Source organism: Aedes aegypti, chromosome 3 (genome assembly GCF_002204515.2).
Source record: "Aedes aegypti strain LVP_AGWG chromosome 3, AaegL5.0 Primary Assembly, whole genome shotgun sequence".
In the NCBI taxonomy this organism is placed as follows: domain Eukaryota; kingdom Metazoa; phylum Arthropoda; class Insecta; order Diptera; family Culicidae; genus Aedes; species Aedes aegypti.
In genome coordinates, this window is record NC_035109.1 from 89,529,195 (window position 1) to 89,543,538 (window position 14,344).

The 14,344-nt window shown below is 35.4% G+C and overlaps 1 protein-coding gene across 1 annotated transcript in view; it reads right to left on the minus strand.

Moving 5' to 3' along the window:
- Positions 1–13,500, minus strand: part of LOC5566156 (uncharacterized serine-rich protein C215.13) — a 141,326-nt gene extending 127,826 nt beyond the window's left edge. Inside the window, exon 1 of the mRNA XM_021852572.1 lies at positions 13,265–13,500. The gene's annotated coding sequence lies outside the window, so the exon portion shown is untranslated. The remainder of the gene's footprint in view (positions 1–13,264) is intronic.
- Positions 13,501–14,344: the final 844 nt, after the last annotated feature.

Consider the following 14,344-nt stretch of genomic DNA (forward strand, 5'->3'; position numbering starts at 1 on the left):
ATCCCCCAAAACTCAAGGAGTTTCATCCCAGTTGCGAGAAAATTGCACTAAACTACGTGTACGACAGCTAGAAGTTTGTTTGTTTCAATCCAGTTGCAATATGGTTGAGTTGCACTTTACGCATCATCTGACAACGAAAACATGGTCTAGCAACAGTTTGTTTGTTTAAAAGGTGTTTCTCATGTGTTGCGCGGAAGTTTTTGCGAAAATTTTAGATTATTTTAGGCGTGGCCTAATTTCGCCAGTGAAGAACTTGTATTCCGAAGGATGCAGTAAAGTTATAAGCAACAAGCTTTAATTAATGGGCCAAATGTTCGCTTCTACAGTGCATTGGCGAAGCAATTGAGGAGTAGTGAGTAGAGGAGGAGATTAGCGATCTTGAGATCGGAAGTCCGATTCTCGTTCATATTCATCTTTTTTTCTTTTAAGTATTTTGCAACAAATAAGCAATTTTGATATAACTTAAATATGTTGCAAACAGACTCCGCCTCTTGCGCTTTTTGCGTTGCAATTCAGTGCAATTATAAGTCATATTTTCAAGAATTGACGACCCTGATTGGTTTCAAGATATAATTTTATTCTTGAGTTGAAACAAACTGTGCTTGATTTTAGATAAATCTGTGAAAAAATACAGATAGATTTGCGGAGAACTGCTCTGAGAAATCATGAATAATATTTGCAAAATGGAATTCTTTTTTATTGCTCATAAAATTCTTGTTGAATAAATCAAGGAATCCTTAAAGTAACACCTGGAAGAGTAATTATTTTTTTGCAAGATGTCTGGATATTTTTTGTTGCATTTTTTTCAAACAATCCTGTAGAGAAACTTTAGAAAGAACTTCAAAAGCAAAGTTAGAAAAACTGTTGGCGAAGAATTCGAGGAATGAATCCTTGCTTGGTGATTTAGAAGACATTTTTGGCGACTCCTTTTTTTTTGAGAAATCCTTAAAAAATCCTGAAAATTCTAAACATAATTAACACAGGAGTATGCTTTCAACTAACAATTAGAATTAATATGGAATAAGTACCTAGAGGACCTTCCAGGAGAAATGATTAAAAGAATTTCTAATGCATTCTCTGGCGGAATTCTTCATGATATTTTTTAAACAATTCGTATTCGATAGAGATTCCCAGGACGAACTCAGTGAAAACTGGTAAAATAATTCTTGGATGAAGCACTGAAAAGTACGAACATAATTCATGAAGAAATTCCTGTCGGACTTTTCAAAAGAATTACTTCAAAGAACATGGTTGAATACCTGAAAAGATCAAGGAAGAAACACAGAGGACATTTCTTGTGAGTTTTTTATGCTACAATTCTTGAAACATTTTTGATTGGATTACAAAAAGAATGAATCTATTTACAAATAAATGAAATTTACAAATATCACTGATGTGTTGCGAAATGGGACAAAATAACAAATAATTTAAATCAATACAAATCTGTAAAAACTACGAAATTTGTGAAAATCGTGATATTGCGGACGTCATTACTGCCGTGAATCACAAGTCAGTCCCATCTGCATTTTCGTCAAAATTGAGTTGATTTCATTTTTCATATCTTCCAATGTTCTTTCAGGTAAACTAATGAGATAATATGATTGTGAAATAACAATAACAAATTGTTAAAGTTACAATAAAATTTGAACATGTTCCAATCCTCTGGATTTTGTTTTAATATGCGCATGGAAAACGAGTTTGGAAACTTCACCACAGCCCTACTTTTTACAGCTAGGTTGGACTGACTTTCGATTAACGGCAGATTACTCCTGTAAAAAAATGGCTATGCCCCCTTTAGGAACAAATCCTAGCTACGCCAATAGACTGTAGACAGACTCACACTAAAATCTCAATCAATGAGTTCTTCCGCGAGAGCAAACTCATCAGAGATCTGCTCCGAAAATCTCATGCTTGATCATCACTCAATCGCACTCAAGCCGTCATAAATGATTTGGTCATAAAGTCTGTCAAAAACTCGTGAAAACCGAAATTATGTTGTTAACGTTAGAAAGGATTACTATAATTCTACCAGACTAACAAACAATTATTGGTTTGTATGAGTAAACTGTGGAAATATGAGACGATTAGTCAAACAGATAATCCAACTCATGTCATCCATGATTTTTTGACTGTTCAGTTGCGAGACTGACAACTCACGCATGAAAAATTTTAATCGTGAGTTATGAAAGTTGAAGTGTCCAACAACACTGTTAAATAACATATAAATCTATTCGTTTGTTCAGTATCGCCAAGCTACATACTAGATTACCAATGGCTTTTAGGGCGAGATCATAAATTGAGAGAGATTAGTGGTTTTCTCTTCACTGATTATCGGTCTTGCAGACCGATTATAGATATAATGATATTGGAAAACATCAGGCCGAAAGGTATTGGATATCGTATTGATAAAATTGATTCAATAATATCGATATTATCAACAATATATTTATATTTGCACAGCCTTAAATCAAACCACAATTCAAAACGAGTAATTTATACCGTAAAACTCATAAAACTTTCCACGTCTTCAAACGATTTCCAAACAAATCTTTACGAATTTGACCACTAGACCATAGAGCTAGATAAGCTCGCTACATCAACTGATGATAAAAATATGAGATGATGCCGATTGAATGATAGAAGAAAGTTCCGATAGTAAGTAGCTGGCTGATCCGACGAGTGCAATCAAAAATGAAACGAAATTCGAGGGTCTAATTATACCGATACCGCCACGCACTTCGATAATAATGGTATATCTTCAATCGGTCGCGGTTTTCACCGCCACTTCCACCCAACTTGAACTCCGTTGACCGTATCCAAAAAAAACTGGAAAACGTTCAGCAACAGCTTTAATTTTATTCGTTAGATAATCCCGATTTCAAAAGGAACTACTGACAGTTTAGTGTTTCGGCTTGCCAATTGCATTCCTCGCCAAGATTGCGCCCACTCAATAAAACAAAGATGATGACTAATAATTCACACATATGTTGGTACACAACAATGCAAATCAAATGTGCACTCACGAAGAGTTTTTTTTTCTATAATTACGAATTGCCGCCAAGTCCGACACGTGGTAGAGGTGCTGCTTGCTGACTGATTATAACATCGTTAGAAATGCTTGGCTGGGTCTTCCTTGTTTTTGCAATGACGACGACTAAAGTTACACTCACCCCACAGTTAAGGCTCAATTTATTTATTTATTTATTTATTACACCTGCCCCACGACATACGAATGCAAAAATGGCAACTTTGGCAAAGAAAGCTCTCAGTTAATAACTGTGGAAGTGCTTATTGAACATGCTGAGAAGCAGGCTTTGTCCCAATGAGGACGTACTACCAAGAAGAAGAAGAAGTGTTAAATCTAACCTTATAAATTCTATAAAACAATATGGAAAAACATTATAATTTTATTATAAAAGCATGAATCGTGTCGTTTCGACTCAGAACTTCGAATAAACTATTTTGTGAGTAATTTTCACTCAGGATTGCACAACAATTAAAAATTCCATCAATTGCTGAAAACACTATTATGGATCACTTTTCACATTTTGTATTGGGGTGATTTGGCGGTAGTCGACGCGTGTCAACATTCTAAACGGCTACATATCTGAGATCGCTGCAAAATTTATGATTTATAAAAATGTCATCGTGTCATACGACATTCGACTTGCGTTTCTCGATGTTCATTCTACCGCTGTATGTGAGAGGTGACGATAGCGAATGAGTATAGGGAAATCTATTGACTGCTGACCTTGGAAGCAAAAAGGAACGTCACAAGATAGTTGCCAACTCAATATTTGTCAAAAAATCATTATTTTGCGGTTGAATGTTACGCTTAACATAATAAATGATAGAAGACAATTAGGCAAAAATAAGTCTTACGTCAACGTGTTTTTTGAGCGAGTTATTCGTCTCTAAACGCTTAAGTGATCCATAACCGTGTATGATCCGTAACTGTGTGAACATGGTATTGATTTGAGGCGCCTGCTAGTCTAGAGCAATTTGACTGCAGAGAGACCCAAGTAAGTAGCTACTATTATAACCAACCAAACCAATCTGAGGTGGTGCTGCTAGTTATAGGTATTTTTCCAATTCAAATGAGAGGAATCTCATAACAACATTTGCTGTGTGACTGAGCACTAATTCGAAGGCGGTGTCGGTTGTGGCCCGGGGGTTTGGTTCGTGCCGCTAATAGTATGTGTTAACAATGCACATTGAATTAGGCTAAAATTTGGGGAAAAATAATAACGCTTAAGTTTATGAGTTTTTTTTTTGTCCTGATGAATTTGCATTACAAAACTATAAACCGTATCCACTTCCATTGTCGCTAGTTTGTACGAAATTCCCGCTTTTATGTAGCTGCATAGTAGAGGACGAAAGTTCAATGTTCAATGACCATTAGGCTGAATTTAACAAGACTCGATCTCAGCGATTTGTAAGTACCGTTTTGACTCATATTCCGTACACTTAAGGCCAACAGTGACTTCAAATGTATCCGGTGGCCATTAATTAGCTCATATTTGTAAAAATTTTAATTTCTCCACAAAGTCCAACTGCTAGGTGTTGGTTGAGCCGATAATAATGTTTATTTAAACTTGTTTAGTATTGATTTTACGTGAAAGTCAAGAACAACATTTTGATTCAAATGCCGAACACGGTGTTCATTCTGTCTCATATTCCGAACACCTTGATTCAAATCTGAGCTAGTTTTAGTGGCCTCGAACTAAAGAATCATCACTACTCCTGAGGTATGAAGTAGATTTGAAGATGATTAAATTGAATTGCAATTGACTTCCATTTCCTAGTAATTTATTGACATATTTCAGCGAAACATTTCAACCACATCGCCATACAAAACCCGAGTGTTCGGAATTTGAGACAAAACGGTAGTTATCCAAGCAATCAATAGTTTGGATTGTACTTGAGCAGTGAACTTCAAAGAGACAGAGTAACTCGTGAACTTGTCAACAACTAGAAAATTCAGGAAAAGTTTGAACTGAATTTCTTTCTTACTCGAAGGTAAATACCATTCTATATGAGCAACATGAACAAACTTTACGTAAACTAGGTATGAACACAGACAAAATAAATTAATTACTTTACTAATTGATTGATTACTTATCAATAGTCAGCTGATTAAGCCAAAGCATGCCCTTTTATTCGAACTTTAGGTTGCTTGGGTAGCCTCAATTTAGCCTCTACCGTTACGTCACGCTAACATACCGATTTTGTACGAAATAAAATCTTTTGATCCGTAACGCTTTAGTATACCTCCTCTTCCTTGCAATGTTCCGTAATTTGTGGACGATGCCTAATTCGCTGACAAATTTAACGCACAGAGAAATAGGTGAAATAAAACTGCAGTGATTGATGCTGACAAATCGATAATCTATTCTAATGAAACATTTGAAAAAGGCCAAGCTGCAAAATGTAAACACATCGATTGTTCACTATTCTTATCAATATTAACGTAAATTATCTCTGCATATTGTCACGAACGCGCAGAACGCATTTTTATGACTGATTTCGAGTAAATTTTAAAAATACCTATCTGTTCGTTTACCGATACCTGAAAGGGCCTAACTGGTCATAAAAGGACCTAACTGTAAATTACCATCAAAACCAGATTGGATTTTTTATACATTTTTTATTTTTTCTCATCTTTCTCTTTTTTCGTTATTTTGAGTTTTTCTCACATGATCGTTTAATTTTATTCGAGAATTGTGCAAATCAACTTTGACTAATAATTGGCTAATCGCCAAAGGATCTTACTGGAACCAAGTTGATTCTTAGGGCCCAACCGCAGGATCCTAACTGTTTTGGAGGGTCAATCTTCAGATGATGATTTCATCCAATACAATCATTTTACCAAGTTGTGTTATTTGAGATTCAAAATGTCATGGGCCACGTATTAGACTGTAATGAGTGTCGAACACAAGTATGAAGCTAGTAAAGAAGGAAATGGGTTTAGAATAAGTTTAATCCCTCTACCAACAGCTTCATTTTTAATCCCAAGAAAAAAAATCAAATCGCGATAACTTTTTTTGTTTCTCGGTATTTTTGCAGCTATTCTTCACAAGTTCTCAAAAAACTCTTCTAGTTTTAGAATCTGTGTCAACATTGATCATTGGTCATCTGGACCCAGAGATATTCCGACCGACGCGTAGCCATAACCCACGTTAATTTGTCAGGCTATAGATTTTTATCGTATTCGGATATTCACCCTTCGGAACAATACATTAATGAGAGCAGGGACGGAAATACTCAATCTACCCTGACGCTTGCTGGGTAGAATCTTCGTTGATTTTTATTTGTTTTAATCCTCACCTTGACAACACAACAAAGATTGGCATAGCGCTTGCTGCAAGATTGTCAGTTTCCCTTTAATTTGATGATACTCAACCGCTTTGTGATAATCGGAAACAAAAAATGATTTTAATCTGAACCAGCTTGACTTTTTTACATTCCGCTTCGCGAAGTTGTAATTTTTGCACGAAGCTCACTAATAACGCGTCAATATCATTGATTCCGTGCATCTGATCGTTCATTACCCGTATAGCAGCATATTTTTTAATTAATATGAACCTAATTGAAAATCAATTTTTTTAAACTGACACTCTCCTAGTTCTGGTAGTCAAAAACACCAACGAAATACGTGCATCGTTGTTTGTTTTCTTCATCTATTTTTGTGCCATCTTCATTTGAACAATCATATTGGTGGTGGTGCGGTTACTTTGATGGTGGCGTAAATGTCAGCGAATTGAGTATAGTGAGCATGATTTTTTTCGTGCCTGAATAAGAGTATGTTGTGAAAAAATGAAGCAAAAAAATAAAATGTGGGCTCTACAATGCCATGTATTATGGCATTGTAGAGCCCACATTTTATTTTATTTTTTTTCGATAAATTGACGTAAAACAAAATGGCAGACTAAGAAATTCTATATTGTCTGAATGTCGGTCCCTAAGAACACTAAACTAGAAGAGTTTTTTGAGAACTTGTGAAAAAGAAGTGCAACATATTGAGAAACAAAAAAAAATATGGCGATTTGATTTTTTTTCTTGCGTTAAAAAATGAAGCTGCCGGTATATGAGTTAATCAATATGGTACTAAATCTTCGATCGACAATTTCTGAATGTTTACGTTTTGTAGATAGGCCCTTTTCAAACTTGTTTCTAGTATTGACATTTACTCAATTTCTTAAGAAATTCACGGTTTTCTAACTTCTATAGAATTGTCAAGCATTCACACTAGCAAAGCAAATTATCTAATTCCGCTGAAAATTAGTTGGGTGGCATCAAAATGAAGCGTTAGTTAAAATAAATCAAATTTTTTTTTTCAATAACCCAACTTTTCAAGAAGTTTACGGGTCTTTAAACTTCAATAGGATTTTCAAGAATGAATTCCGCTAACGTATGGCGGGCTTTACAAATTGAAAATCCTTTAATTTTTAAGAATTTTACGGGTTTTTAATTTTTATAGCGTTCTTCTGGATTTGAGCATTTTTAAGTTTTTGCAAAATAAATTGACAAATTCCACTCACACAAAATTTGATGTCAATTGCTGCTACGGAACCAAAAATCCATTTATATTTACTCTGCTATTTTAGAAACTTTCAAATTTATACATCTTTCAAGGATATTAAAGCATGGACTCAGCTTGGAGCCTTAGGTTTTGGTAGATGAGAAATATTTGCGACTCAAAGAAATTATTGATAGTAAGAATTTAAAATTCCATCGATATTTATTCAAATTTTAAGAAAAGTTATAAAGTTATAGTTTAGTTTAAGTTATAAATTATAAGCGGCTCCTGGTCCGGACGGAATCCCAAATACGCCACTCAAAATAGTGCTCCTTGCATATCCAGATATGTAAAAGGAAGGTGATACAGAAATGAGCCATATGGAAGATACAGAAACCAAGAACACCACCCGTGAATCCAGGATAATTCAGGCATATAAGCTTCCTGGATACCAACGCCAAACTTTTAGTTAACCTCAACAATTTAGAGGTGAGGCAAAGTCGCATTTTTTAGTAAAATGGGGAAAGATTTGGAGAAAAATATTTTAAGCTAAGACTGATTTTGATAAATTCGATGTTCTACAAACTTTGCAACCTAATTTTGAAGTGAATGATGCTTAAAGTTTCAAAATTTTTTGAGAAATAATAACGTTATGTAGACTCCAGTAAATTCTATATTTTATAACATGAAAATTCACCTTCAAGTCGCTTGTCCCACCTCTGAATCTTGACATTTTCGGCTCAAACTTTTGCTCTTTTCATGTGATTTGAATTCAAACGAGCACAGAAAGCGAGTTTCTGAAGAAATCACAGAAGGAATTTGTATAGCTAATCTTAAAACAAAATTTAAAGAAATCTGAGATCACAGAGAAATTCCTGAATAAATGTAGGAATTTAGAGAAAAATATCTGGGAGAAATCTAGAAGAAATAGTGAAGGGTGAAACCTTCCGAAATATTCTTTCAGGAAGCAGTACAAAAGAAATAAAATAATATAAACTGTACAAAACAAATTGAAGAAATCATTATCGAAATTCTTACAGAAAATCGTTGAACAATTCTTGAAATCCTTGGACTTCTAGATGGAATCTCTGAAGAAATTCTAAGAACGAATCAGGAATATTTGTAGCTGTAGTATTTGAAGTAATTCTCATACGTGTCCAGTGAAGTCGTGGAGAAATTTTTAAATGAACACTTGAAAATATTTTTTGGAGGAATCTTCAGACGTTAATTTGGAAGAATTCCTTAAACAAATCTTGGTAGAGTTGGGTTGAATTCCTGAAGAAACCTCTAATGGAATTCCTGGAAAAAATGTATAAATGAGATGAAATCTTTAGGTGAAATCATTTCCAGAACAATTACAGAGAAAATCTTTACCGGGATCCCTGAACAAAACATTTTCTGTAAGAACTACCGGAGAAAGTTCTAGATGGAATCCTGGAGTAATTCCTTCAGGAGTCCCTGCAACAATTCAAAGAAGTTTTAGGGGTATTTCTGAAACAGTTCATGCAGGAACTTCAGAAGAAATTCTTTGAAAGGATTTTTGAAGAAATATCCGAAGAATTTCTTGAAAGTTACTGTAAAGCTATGGTGATTTTTCTTTGCAAAAGTAAGTTTTCCCATAGTAAATCCCATACAAACTTTGAACGGCTGCCGCTAAAATATAGTTTCACCGATCGAGCTGAAATTTTGCACAGTTGTTATAGGACCCAAATGCAATCCAAAAAGTGGACTGGAGCGAGAATTCAAATTTTTCATATAAGCGTGTCCCAGGCTACTGTGCATACGAAGAATAACCAGGAAAAAATTCTTATGAGCAATATCTGAAGGGGTTCTCGCAGGAAACCCACAACTACACATCCTGGAGGAGCTCTCGAAAGAATCATTCAATAAATCTTCATCGAAATTCTTACAGGAATTCGTTGAGCAATCCTTGGAATTCTAGATGAAATTCCTGAAGAAATCCGAAGGAGGAACCTGGAATAATTCTAGCAGTAACATTTAAAGTAATTCCCAAAGAAGTCTCTATCGAAGTCAAGGAGAAATTTTCGAATGAACACTTGGAGATATATTTTTGGAGTAATCTTTGGTACAGTTTGGTTGATTTCCTGAAAAAACCCTAATGGAATTCCTGTAAAAATACATGAATGAATATTTCATGGAATCTTTACTGCCGTAAATCGCAAGTCAGTCCCATCTGCATTTTCGTCAAAATAGAGTTGAGTTTAATTTTCAACATATCTTCCAATGCTCTTTCAGCTGTACTAATAAGATAACAAGATATGTTCGGAAAAAAATAGGAAAAAACAGCAAGTCAAATTGTCCCATAATGAAAAGTAACCGCATATCAGTCCCACTACAGATTTCCGCACACAAAATGTGTTTACGGTGTTTTGATAATATTTGTATTTTTATCGGAAAGATATCATAGTGGAAAGCAAATTGTGAAAGTTTTATTATGATCTATGATATTTATGTTCCAATCCTCTGGAATTTTTTGAATATTCGTATGTAAAACAAGTTTGAAAACTTCACAGCACATTTTCTCAATGTCTACTTTTCACAGATGGGACTGACTTGCGATTCACGGCAGCTTAGGTGAAATAACTTTCAGAACCATTCCAGATAAAAACCCTGGGCAAATATCTGGAAAAGTTCCTATTAAAAATGTCAGGAGCAGTTCCAGAAGAAATCTCTGCAATTGCTTTCTGTAAAAACTACCAGAAGAAGTTTTATAAAAAATTCTGGACTAAAAGTAACTCCTTTAAGAATCCCTGAAATAATTCAAATTAGTTCTATAATGGATTTCTGAAATAGTTCATACAGGAACTTCAGAAGAAGTTCATATGCCATTTATTGGAGGATTGTGCGGATAATGTTTTGGAAGATTCTCCTGGTGAAGTTCAAGAATTTATTGGAGAGATACGATAAAATATTATCAGCGAAATCTTTGAAAGAGTCTGATGGAATAATCCCTGGATGAAGTGCTGCAGTAATCTTTGGAGGAAGTTCCGAGAGATACTTCTTGAAGAATCCCCAAACGAATGAATTAGAAATTCTAGTTGCATTTCCGTATGAGTCCCTGAAAGATCTTCTGAAGGAATCCCCGGAGTGATTACTTGGGAAATCAGAGAGAAAGAATAATCCCTGGATGAATTTCAATGAGCGATTCCTGGAAGAATCTGTAGTGTAATTTTTGAAGGAAAATCTATCTATCTATATACAGGGGATAGGCAAAATGATTGCGATAGGCAAAATTTTGCCCAAATTCAAATGCTTATAACTTTAAGAAAAATGGATGAAATTTGATGCATCTGGAAGCAGTCGACGGCAAAATTGGTACAGTTTTAGGAACCTCCTTGGCCATGCATATTGGCCAATGGACACCGGAGATGTTCCGGATTTTCTGAGGTCATGTCCAAATGTCATTTTTTCTGTCGCTTGTATTTTTGTGCGGTGTAAAGTTCGATAGATGTTTGCAATTTTCCTAGAAACTAGAACTAATAGGAAGTTGAATGCCACCGGAAGCATTAAGATTGGTTGGAAATCTTCAGAAATATGACCATTTCCGTAAAACTGGTTCCGGAAAGCATGGTCAGTCATGTTTGTATTTCCAATCATGTAAATATTATCCGGAGCTATATCCAAGTGGACATCAACCTTAAAAATGATGTTTCCTGCAGCGTATTCAGAACCATTAGATGCACAGACCACTCTATAGAAGGTTCCAGGTGCCCTGGGGGAAGTGGTCAATTAGGAACATATATTAGGATAATATTTACATGATTGGAAATACCAACATGACTGACCATGCTTTCCGGAACCAGTTTTACGGAAATGGTCATATTTCTGAAGATTTCCAACCAATCTTAATGCGTCCGGTGGCATTCAACTTCCTATTAGTTCTAGTTTCTAGGAAAATTGCAAACATCTATCGAACTTTACACCGCACAAAAATACAAGCGACAAAAAAAATGACATTTGGACATGACCTCAGAAAATCCGGAACATCTCCGGTGTCCATTGGCCAAGATGCATGGCCAAGGAAGTTCTTAAAACTGGACCAAATTTGCCGTCGACTGCTTTCAGATGCATCAAATTTCATCCATTTTTCATAAAGTTATAAGCGTTTGAATTTGGGCAAAATTTTGCCTATCTCAATCATTTTGCCTGGATGGAGTGGTGTTTGTATTGCCTGGAAATATTGGACGAATGGAATACTGCAAGAAGGAATCCCTTGCCGAAATTCTTAAGGTGAAACATCTCGTAATCTAAAAATGGGCGTCACATTTGTCTACTTTTTGCCCTATTTACGTTTTAAAGGCATTCAACTGTAGAAACAATAAGCGACCTAACTTGAAATTTTTATTTTCAACTTTCACCTAGTGCACAAAGCAAAAATAAGAATTGCAATGTAGTTTGTACAATACTTAGTTCAGATATCGAGATGATTCCATGAACGAATAACTGGAAGAAAACGTGAAGGAATTTTCAATGCAATAAGTTTCAAGAGGATGAATTCCATAGTTTGGGGAAACGCCTTTAGAATTGAAGGCTTCTATGTATGGAATAATTCTTGAAAGTATTTATGAGTTATATGATAAGTGGAGACAACTAATTAACTTGGTGCAACTCTGCCTGTTTTATCAGTCGATGTTCGTATGTTCGTATAGGGTAGGTGTACCAGTTATGGACATAGTAATTCCCTATTTTGCCATACGTGATTACTTGAATAACTTCTAATTTTGAAAATTTGTGTGTGTGTTAGATTTAAGATATATCTTGATGTTAAAACATTCAACAAGATTTAAAATATGAAAGTTATCAAAATTTCACATATGTCTAAATAGGGAACCACTATGGCCATAACTAACACTTACCCTAGTTATCTTCGGACAAGACAAGGATCTCTGGAGAAAATCATGCAGGAATCTCGGAGAGTAGTATTACTAAGAATTTATGTAAGAAAACTCTAGAAATAATTCTTAAAATTAAATATTGTTCATTTTTTTTTAGAAAAATCCCTAAAGATATTACTAAAGGAATGCCCCGTGAAATTCCTGCATCATTTTTTCAATAATCTTCGGAGGAATCGGCAGAGATTATACTGGAAAATCTATATGAAAGTTCTTGGAGAAATCCAGAATTTCCTGGAAAACTTGTTATGCATATAGGGTGCAAGGCTACTTTGGCACTTCCATGTATCATTTTGGCATGGGGGGTTTTCCTCGGCCGAATTGTCTGAAACTTTGCAATAAGAAGCGCTTTAGTATGACACATAGCAATGCCGAAGTGAATCAGAAGTGCCAAGAATAGGATCCGGCTCCCTATGTAGAGCAATTTAAGAAGGAATTTTTAAACGAGTTCCTGATGAAAACTCCTTGTATACTTGGATTTCTTTAGCAACGCATGATAGAACACAATAAACAATATTCTAGAAACAATCGTCTTGAATTATTTGAAGAAGCCTTTCAGAGTTTCCTTTTCAAATTTCTGGAATAAATTCTAGCATTAGAGTGTTTTAGACGAATTTAGAGTATTTTAAACGAATTTCTAAAATCATTTGAGAACAAATATTTTCTCGAAATATCTGCAATTGCTCATGAATAAAATCTTGGTAAACTTCCTAATTAATTTCTTAGAAGGAGAATTTCTATAGAATATTGCTTAGTGACCACGGTTCATATAAACCTCTGGAACAGACCATCCAACCCAACCCATCCCCTCCATAGGAACATAAAAACTTACCTTTTCTGGTTAGCCTTCGCGATGAACTCCCGGATGTCCTGATCTACCGCCCAGACGAACTCGTCATCAGCCACGCTAAGGTACCGGTTTACGATTGAGTTATCCAGCTTGCCGTCCGTTTGGTGGGGTCCGCTCTCCGCTCCGCAAAGGTATCGTTTACCCCACGGAAAAGCTGCCCGGTCGTAAAATTCTCGCCCTATGACGAGACGACTAATACCACTACTACTGGAGGTCGATTTTCACCGAATATTCTTCTTTCGCCACACACTCACTGTAATTCCTTCGCGCTTAGATCACCGTCACTGATTTTCGTTTTGTTCGCCGCTTTCCGTGGCTACTAGCGAACCGCGAATCGAAAATTTCCACCACCAAATAAAGCAGCGACTTTTTCCGCGGAAGCACCCTTCTGCGGCGAGTTACGGCTTCTTCACTCTCTTTCGCTTTGCTACTGTGGCACACTTCGTCAGAGGCGGATTAGGGGGAACTCTGTGAAGAAGGGGCGTTTAGAACAGTCTTTCATAGTTACAGGGCTGGTAGCGACGAAGATTTATCAGAGAATCCGATCATCCGAGAATCCGAGAATCATCCGAGAATTTTTCTTATTCCAAATATTACTACTCAGATTACTGTGTATATTTTATCATGATTCAAGAATGAAACCCTAACTTTGCGCAAAATTTAGTGAAGCTTTCTGTGGTTTTAACGAACTTTCTGTGAAATTACTCCAAGAATATCATTCAAGAATTCAAGATGAAAGGATAATTCCAGAAATTATTTCAAAGACTCCACCAGGAATTCCTCCAAAGATATTTACAGAAATTTCCCAAGTAAGTTCTAACTCCTGCAAATATTCATCCAGTGAATATCTACAACTTGATTTTCGAAGAAGTCTTGGATGATTTTCAAAATAAATAAGATAATGTATGAAAATAAATAAAAATTATTAGAAAAATAAAAAAAAATTGAGTACGAATGGTAGAAAAAATAACTGCAGCAATTGCTGAAGTGAAACTGTAAGTGAGCTTTTGAAGAATCCATGGAGATATTATTTAATAAATAACTCGAAAAATGTTTGAACGA